This window comes from Pteropus alecto, unplaced genomic scaffold, assembly GCF_000325575.1.
Source record: "Pteropus alecto unplaced genomic scaffold, ASM32557v1 scaffold222, whole genome shotgun sequence".
Taxonomy (NCBI): Eukaryota; Metazoa; Chordata; class Mammalia; order Chiroptera; family Pteropodidae; genus Pteropus; species Pteropus alecto.
Window position 1 is genome coordinate 2,338,989 of NW_006433716.1, and position 10,026 is coordinate 2,349,014.

The window sequence follows — 10,026 nt, forward strand, 5'->3', positions numbered from 1 at the left end:
GCAACAAATTTGGCTACTGCCTAGTTCTGTGATGTGGGATCAAGCTGCATAACCTATCTGGCCCTTAGTTACTTCACCTATAAATGGGGAACATAATAGTCTCAACTTTGTAAGGTGTTTTTTTAAGAACTCAATGAGTTTATATAAAGTATTTAAGAACAGTGCCTAGCACACACACACAAAAAAAGCACCATAAAAGTGTTAACTATGCCTGACTTTTACTAATAGTAATGCTATATAAAGAAGCAGAATATTTATCACATAATAGCTACTCAATAAAGTGGAGTTCCATCCCTTCTTTTCCATATCCTATTTTAGATAAATATAGGCATCCTTTAGCCTTCTCTTCCATCTGCATAGTGCCTGGCACATTCTCCATCTCTGGTAACCATACTTATATAGTCATGCCAGAACTCAAACTTACATCAAAGATTGATAGAGACAGGAGATAAATGAAATATTGTGGGGTTGTTGATCTCAGTATTACTTAGGACTTTAGAGTTTTAAAGATGGAAAGGGCTTCATATATTGCTGATTCCAAATATGTTACCTTCTTACTCTGGTCTTTTGATACCTCTAGTTAGGTTAGCCCAATACTCTGTGCTAGTCTATTCTTTACCCATACAACTAACTTCCCAACTGCTATAACAGTACTTCTCATTTTTAGCTACATAGTAGAATCGTGTGAAGCTTTAAAATTGCCAAACTGATGATTTTAATGGTTTTAAAATATGGTTGATCATTAAAAGTCACCTAGTAGCCTCTTCAAAACTGCATATTCCACCCTGACCAGCAGAATCAGTGTATTTAAGGAATCCTAGGGTTTTTTTCAGAAGCACCTAAAATAATTCTAATGTTCACCTTAGTTTAGACATCATGCTGAGACACATGACGCTGCCCTTTATCTCACCTCAGCAGGTCATAATTCATGCTTGAACTCAGAGTTAGGGAAATGAGCGAAAAAACATCATATTAAGAGGGAAAAAAAGGACATCATATTTTTTTCATATCTTTTTGATGTCTTAGGTATGAAGACAACATATTTAAATATAGGAACTATCTGCTTGGGAAGGATTTCCATCACCCTGGGGCAGCTTTGGGACTAATTCTGACTCTCAGTAATCTTGATTAGTCTTAACTATGCTCCTGTGATATCACCAACTACTCAATCTGAAACCTAGTTCTCAGAAACATCTTCAACAAGTAGAATTCCCCTCACTCTGACAAGATCACCTACTGACTGAAAAAATGTAAAAGATTAAGTGTAAAAATTACAAATCAATATGCTTACAGCCATGATAAATATGCAAACTGGTTGTATAAAAAGGAAAAGTGTGAATCGCGAGCACTGAGCGATATATCTATACTAAACAAGATCTTTTTTTCTTTAGTTAGTCTCTTTCCCAACTCTCACCTCCTCCTTCAAAAGTTTATTTTTGTACATATCACATTCTGAAAGGAAATGAGCTATCCTGCCAAACAGGTACTTGGCAGCTGTCTGGTTGCCAAAAAATAAATATAGGTGATTTTTCCTTAAAGTAGACTAGATAAGTGCTATTTGAATATATTTCTTTTTGTGTGTATTCACTTCTTTTTAGTTAGGGATAGTTGGTGGAAATAGAATGGTGAAAAAAAATCTTAATATAAACTATTAAGGATATTAAATTCTATCACACTGCATCTAATAGCTACATGGCTATTGCTCTCACCTTGTTTGGCGTTGTTCAGTTTAGAACACAAGACCAAGGAATAAGATTTGTTCACCCACATTTTGTTTCAGGCATAGAGAAACTTCCTCATTGGGCTATGATAGGAGAGTACCAAAACTATCTTTCCTAAGGTTGCATTTGATGTACAGATCATATAGTCCATAAAGCAGCTCATCTTATTTTAAAAAGCCAAAGACTAAGTAACAGAGAAAAGGATATAAATATGAGGCTGTGGAAATCATAGGCTAGTTACAGCCTAAAGCTCTAAACCTCATATCAGGACTTTTCTAAAGCACTTACTCATTATGGCATCAAAAACAGAAAGAAGAAATTCCCCTTAAAAAGAACAACCTTAAAAGTCTGAATGAATAGGAAATGTTCGTTCTCCCACAGCATGCTGTGACTACTGCTACTGCAGGAACTGTGACACTGCTTACCTGCTGCCTGCCTCCCCATGATACTGAGAGCTCCTTAAGGGCAGAGACCACATCCTGCCTGCCACACTGACATCTAGTATAAGCACTTGCTGAATCAGTAAATACAATATTTTCAATTTAGGAAAAATAATCCTTATCGTATAGAGAATGAAAAAAACTCTAATAAGGTACGATGCTCAAACATATGCTTTCTATAGCCTGACTGCCTGGATTCAAATCCCAGCTTGTCCATTTACTAACTGTAGACTTTGAGCAAGATACTTAATACCTATGTACCTCAGTTTGATCATTCTAAAAACAAGATCATAATAGCACTTACTTCATAGGGCTGTTATAGGGATTAAATGAGTCAACATATGTAAAGTGCTTAGAATAAGTCCGGCCATATCATTTACTGGATTGAAAAAGAGCTACTGCTACCTCCATCTGCCCAACATCATCTGAAATACAGTATTAGCCAACTTTACAGATATGAAAGCTGAGGCCTGACTAAACTCTTAATTGGCAGATGTCTTATGTCCATTGGTTTTGCCTTATGTACATTGGTTTTGCCTATTTCCAAAGCTTTTGCTCTTTGCCCTACCCAGAGTGTCTCCATTTGAGTGTTATTTAATTAAAATCAATTTATCAGGTTTCTACTAGATGTAAGGTGTTGCACATGGTGTTCCTTATAACATAAAGAGATAAACAAGGCAAGATGTCTGCCTTCAAGGGGAATAAACACTGGAAGACTATGTGGACACAACTAATTTTAGTACAAGAGAAACAAGTAATGTAATAAATTTTGAGGTTCTAGGAATGAAAGACAAAAGGAAGATTCTGACTAAAGGCAGGAAAGACTTCATGATAGAAATAGTTTTCGACTTGTCTTATAAAACTTGTGGGTAGAAATGACAGGCACCAGTGGGAGTAGGGAGAAGAAGGGATAAGAGAACTATCAGATAGAAATCACAGTGTGAGCAACACAAGGAAGGAAAATATAGACACACACGTGCCTGGCTCAAGGAGAGGGAGACTGGTTAAGTTTGCTGCCACGAAGCATAATTAAGCTTGGAGAGGTAGTACATGACCACTTTGTGGAAGCTTTTAAAAGTCAGGCTAAGCAATTAAAACTTTACTTTGTAAGTCATGAGGAGTTAGTCTAGGTTTGTGAAAAACTCATAAGAAGGGTATGCAGATAGTTGTATGACCAAAGCAGTATTTTAGGATATGTAGGACTTGTTGATAAAAGAAAGGAGATGAAATGCTAAGAAACAGAGCTAGGGAAAACAATTCAAAGAAAAAGTAATACTGTCTTAAATCAGGATAGTAACACTGAGAAATATAAAAGGAAATGAGGCTAAAGGAGATTTTTAAAAAGCCAAAATTAGAAAACGACTAGAAATAGAGAGTAAAAAAGAGGAAAGCCAAATATAATTCCAAAATTTACACAGCATTTATATAGTGCCAGGATATATACTACATTATCTCGTTAAATTCTCACAACTACCATGCAAGACAATTTAACAGCATTTCTCACAAAGAGAAATAGAGGTCTGACTTATTGACTCTTGACAGTTACTGTATGAAATTGGAAGAATAACTTGGCCTGAAACTCGATTTCTTCATATGTGATACGTAGATGACAATGCCTGTCTTATGGTGGTGTTGCAAAAATTAAACTAGATAATGTTTATAACTTGCTTTCAAGAAATCGGCATATATTATCTTCTCATTAAGTTATAGCAATATTATGAGAACAATTTTACTGTGAAAGAAGGTTAAATTGCCCACAATCGCATTCCAAATAGGAATCAAAGATTAAATTCAACTTCATATACTTATAATTCCAAAGTCTGTCCTCTAAGATTTCATGTTTCACCTCTCAATGTAGGGGAGCAACTGTCATGTCTCTGGAGTGGGGAATGAGAACCAAAATAATGAAAAGGAAAATGTGATTACAGAAATCCTCAAATTAACATTTAATTAGAAGATAGTTTGTTTTGTTCTAACTCTGAGCCGGAATATCGTTTATCAAATAGACTCTTTATAAATTACACATCATTCCATATGTAAAAATTATAATTCAAAAACTGTAGTAGAAAATTAGGATTCACTGCCTAATATATAACTTGCCAATGAAAGTTTCATGAAGCATAGAACACTTCGGAGAAATCTTTTTAATTGGCAATACCTATTCATCAGAGTTGGCCTTGTTTTTTAACCCTGCTAGCTGTATGAGATTAATTGGAAATATTTGACAAGATTTTTAACTTTTTATTCCAAAGAGTTATCAAAAAATTAAAGCTGGTATTCACTGTATATGTCAGGTCTTGGAAAGAGAACACCTGTCCTTTAATAGCTGGAATAACATCTGGAATTTTCTTTTTTTTGCAAATATGCAATATTCAATCAGATTAATTTTTAATTTTTTAATTTCTTAAAGGGCAAATCTTAAAACTGGATTTTTCTCTCTCAGAATGCAGAAAATGTAAAAATGTCAAGATCATTGATCAAATAGCCCTAATTACAGAAGGGTACGACTTCTGCTATAAATCTAAAATCACTTTGGGCTAAGTAATTGGTGTTTGGATAATAGAACACCAGCTAACCACTCAAACACCAGTAGGTAAGGGCAACCATAGTTTTAGGCAATTCTGATTAAAAGGCAAAAGTTTTGTGCTTCAGCTAATTTGGCCTCATTCCCATCCCAATGTTCAAAAAAAAGGGCAAGGTGTAGTTGTTTGGAGCTACAAAGTAAGCTCTATTTTCAACAGTATACTGAGGGTTAGTAGATGAAGTTTCCACAAGTAGCTCACCATACGTTGTACATGTTGTGCTTTCCTCCTTCATGTGAACACGAAATGAGGTAGATGCACACATGAATGTAACAGGAAAATCATCTCTCGTCAGATGAAGCCAAACGCCAAATAAGAATAAGAGGAAAGAAAATTCCACTCCCACAAACATATTATCCAATTGATAAATCTACCATCAATGATGACAAAGAACAGAAAAGAAAGGAGAACAAACCAGGAAAGTGGTTTTATTATGAAAAATGAAAGCTTTCCTTCATACAGAGGTGATTTCACTGATCTCCCATCAGAAGCACTCTTCACACGTATATTCCTTGAAATTCAGTGCAATTTTCTAGCCCCGTCCCCACTGAATTACAATACAAATATTTATAGGATGACTGGCCTGGGTCCAGATAAGAGTATCCTATTCCAGAAAAGAAAGCAAACTGCCATAACCAACATCAGTAACTGGATTACCAGATATTGAGCAAGGGAGGAGGCAACCTGTCTTAGGAGAGAAAACAAGGCTGAGTAAGCCAAGAGTAGCAATATGGAGGGAGTCATTGAAGGAGCTTACTTAAAAGTTCAAGCTAAGCAAATATTTTCGAAAAAGAAGTTTCCATATTTAAATCTGTAAAATTCTCCTCTAATCATAAGTTATGTATTTTGGCAACTAGGCACTAAACCTTCCCCCACTCACCCACCCCCCAAAAAAAAATCCAATTTCACTCTGAGTCCATTTGCCTGGAACCAAAGATTTCCATGCAGAACATAAATGAAAAAGTTGGGGAACGCATCATCTTAAAAACAACAACAACAACAAAAACACTACTGTTTCGGTGTGGTTTAAAATAACAAAATAGGATAGAAAAAAAGCATTTGATTTTACTTAAATATCATATACTCACTGCCTTCTGCCTCTCACATATTTCAACTGTGTATCATTCTCTTTTGCTTCAAGGCCAGAGGTTTTATCAGCAACACAAATGCCCAATCTGGAGGAGATGAGGTACAGACGTGAGGCTGTCCCACCGGGCCCACCCCAGACAAATGGAAAAAGAGTTAGGGAAAGCCTAGCAGCAAACTGAAAGGAACACTGGTGGAGAGGGAAAGAAGTTCAGATAAACAGGTGTTAAGCTTTAAAGAAGTCTAGAAGTAAACTACAGTTGGATAGCACTGCAGGTGAACAGATTTTATTATCAGATGACTCTGATGGCGGGCAATAAGCAGAGGTTGGATCAGTCAGATAGTTAGCACCTGGGTATAGCCAGCCACTCACAGTGGAAACCCAACCATAGCAACCAAAGAGCAGTTGCAAAGCCTAGTTAAGGAAGCAGGATCAAACACAGAAGCAAAACTCCCTTAAGGCTGAATCCATGAGTTATGGATCCACAAAGTCTAATGTTTCCAGCACTTTCCCAGAGGTAAAGACAGGGATCCACGTGTAATAGGATAAAGAGTCTCCTGAAAGTACATGAAGTAGCTAGTTTAGATACAACATCTAAAAGATAATCCCTACGCAGAAAATAATTTCAGGAAATATAAGTGCATGCACTTATTTGACCAAATAAGAGAAAAAAGGAAAAGGCTATACCAGACTAGAGTAGGATTTAACTAGAAGAGAATAGGCCCATATTATTTCATCAGGCTCACCAACTGCTGACCCCCAACCACTAGCAGCATAAAAGACTTAACACCTGGTGTTCTTGAATCTGGCCATCAACAGCCAGTGGAATGAATGTGAGACTAATAAATTGTCTTTTATTCAAACCAAGTAGCAATAGTATATAGTGTTATGACTTTAGCAGCTTTGAGAACTCTTAGTATTAGAGGCTCCACCCCGTATCATTTTAAACACAATAAAGTATATCCATATATAACCATAAATAAAATTTATAACACTTTAAGAGTTGAGTGAAATTGCATTTGACACATAGCACTGTTACGTTTTATATATTTAAATATTTATTCATTTTGATTCCACTGGGTTTAAAATTATTTTCAGCTGTTTTTTTGTTGTTGTTGCTAGTACTCGTGTAGGCCTAGTGACTGTTTTTTGTTAGTTCGTTTGCTTTGTTTTGTTTTTCTAAGGGGCAGATTTTTGCTATTCCCCCAAGGAGGGGTTTTAATTTTACATGAGGAGAATAATAGGTAAAAACAGACTCTGAGCAACTTACAGGTAACTTTGTTCAAGATTCAATAAACCCCTCAAATGCCATGGGTAGTAAATTGCTTTAAAAGAATTGGTTAGCATTTAGAGTTGAGTATTTATTCATTCAACACACTGCGAGTGTTCACTCTGTCTGAATACTGTTTGAGATTAGAAATGTAGCAGTGAACACAGACATGGTTTTTTGGTCATGAAGTTTTCAATCTATCCATTCAGATATCCAGAAATATATGATCCATTACTTAATTGCATCCAATGTTCCTCCTTCAGTGATTACTGTTTCTGCAGTTCTTAATCACTTGATGCAATAGCATATATTAACTTCGACAAATAGTGGGAGTGATATTTAAAATGTGCAGAGCATGAAGCTTTCTTTGGTTTTTCTTAGGAACATTGTGAAAAACTGTGTCCATAATTTTAGACAGTCCACATAACGAAGCTGTGAAGCACATCATTAGAGTAGGGCTTGAATCTCAATTTTACCATTTATCTAGTGTGACATTAGGCAAGTTACCTAGCTATCCTAAATGTTCCTTTCTTTATCTGCAGATGCAATAATAATATCAACTTCATTGGGATTGTTATGAGGATTAATTAGCATAATAAATGAAGGGTTTAGCGCATTGGCACAGTACTTAGTACAGAGTTGCTGCTGCTGTGAATAATATTTCTACAGATGAAGCTGATTCACCTAGTTCCAAGAAAGGGAAAATAAGAGAGACAATGGAAAGGGCATTTGAAACTATCCAACTGAATAAAGCTTTTAATAGAATTATCATGTAAGCTCACTGTTCTCTCCTTCTGAGACTCTATAGAAATTCAAGAAGAAGAATGTTATTAGTTTCAACCCTTCAAAAGTCAAGCAGTGATAATACCACTTTGTGAATCTCTTTTAAGAAAATGAATCAAAATATCTATGGACAAAAGTATTCATTATAATGTTATTTAAAATGCTGAGGAGTTGCAAGCAGCCCTAATGTCCAAGAATAAGACATGTTTGGGCAAATTATGCCATATCTATTAGCTAGATAATATAATATTGATACTTTGAAAACTCTAAATTGTAATGTGGGATTATTTCTGAAATAGCATCAAGGAAATATCAGTACACAAAATTATGAATACAACTTTTTAAAAATACATGTAAAAAATAATATATGAGTCCATGTCAAAATGATACCAAGTGAGTTAGAGCAGTAGTATAATGGTAATTTCAACATTCCTCTTTTTCTGCCATTCCTAAATATCTCTCTGGTACTTTTATACTAAGATATTAAAATTGATATTTAAAAAATTGCTCCTGCACATCATGGTTCTGACATTAAAGTTTGGTAAACTGTAAGAGGACTAAGGAATCTTCAGAACATTTGTGAGGCTAAGGAGGATGGTAATTTTTTCCAATTTCACCTCATTCATTCTTATTGTGATTTCCTTCTTAGCATCTATTGAAGATAAGACCTACATATTACTCAGACTTAGCTCTGTGGATTATACTAATGCCAGTGAGTACAGTAAGCTGGAAACAATCAGGTTAACTACACAATGAACAGATGTATTCAGTCTCCAAAAGAGTCTCATGCACACTGAATCCTTATTAGCAGAAGTAGAACTTATTTGCCAGTACTCAAGATTAATTTTATTCTGGTCCACATTTTATTAATTATTAATTGACTAATAATACTCGTGCCAAATTTGTCAAATGAAATTGTCCCCCCAAAAGAGAAAAGAAGAGATCTCTGAACAGCCTTTTTTACAGTCTGCTGAGGACTTATTCTTTCCCTGAGTTAACTGAGGTGGCAAAGAGAGAGTGAGGGAAGTAAGCTCAAAACACTTTGGAGCTGAGGGTGCAGAGCTGAGCAGATTTGGAAACCAAATGCACTTGTTAATTCCCAAAATGATTTTAAAAACAGAATCCAGGAAAGACTGCCAAATAAAATTAATCCTTTAAAATGATAATGCAAATTTTTAAATCACAATAAAGAGCTGAAAGTTGAAAGAGAATGTTCAGATAGTGCACGTATCTTAACTTGAAGCTAACCAGGTCACCTATGAATGAATGCTTCTGTTATTTCTTACAGTTATAAATTCAGATTAGGAAGTGTGTGTGTGTGTGTGTGTGTGTGTGTGTGTGTGTGCGTGCGCGCGCGCGCGCATATATGTGCACATTGGCAAAAGAGACAGAGTTACAGAGATAGACAAGGCAGGGGGGAAAACGGGAGGATAGTGTTAAAAAAAAAATTAAACCGAGTAAATTTGAAGATCTAATTGTCTTTATTAAGGATTCATGAATCCCACAGCATCCCATCTACCAAATAAAAGTCTTGCTCCAAGGTGTTGTATAAAATGGAAAGTTTTTATAGGAGGAAGGGTGGGGTAAGGGAGCTATTAACAAAAGAAAAGAATGGATTATTTTTAGACCAGGACACCTTTTGGGGGGAAGAAAATGGCAAGGGTTTTTATCATGCAGATCGCCTCTTCTTTCTGTGGGGAATGAAGAGAACCCATGTGACAGATTACATTACTGGCACTTGACCAGATAATTCCAGACTGGTTAATTAAGGTTATATTTCTAGGAGAGGTCAAAACTGCAATTAGATCAAGTTTTAAATCTACATTTGGTATCATGAGCTTTTAGCATGAGTGTCGCCATTTGTGCCTCAGGTTTTCTATTTAGCAATAGAGAAGGAAAAGGAAGATTTGGAGAATGCACAGTTAATATCATCCTAAAAAAAAAAATAAGTTCTTATCTATCTTTGTGTATGCGTGTTTCTAAATCAATACGTAACCTTAGAATGTTTTATCAAAAGATTAACTCTAAATACCAGTAGTTTTCAATAAACAATGTAGACAACAGAAAGCAGTAGTGATTAATTTCTATGCTTGGTCAATGAAAGCAACAGGAAAATCCAAATATGAAAATTGTTCTTAAGTTA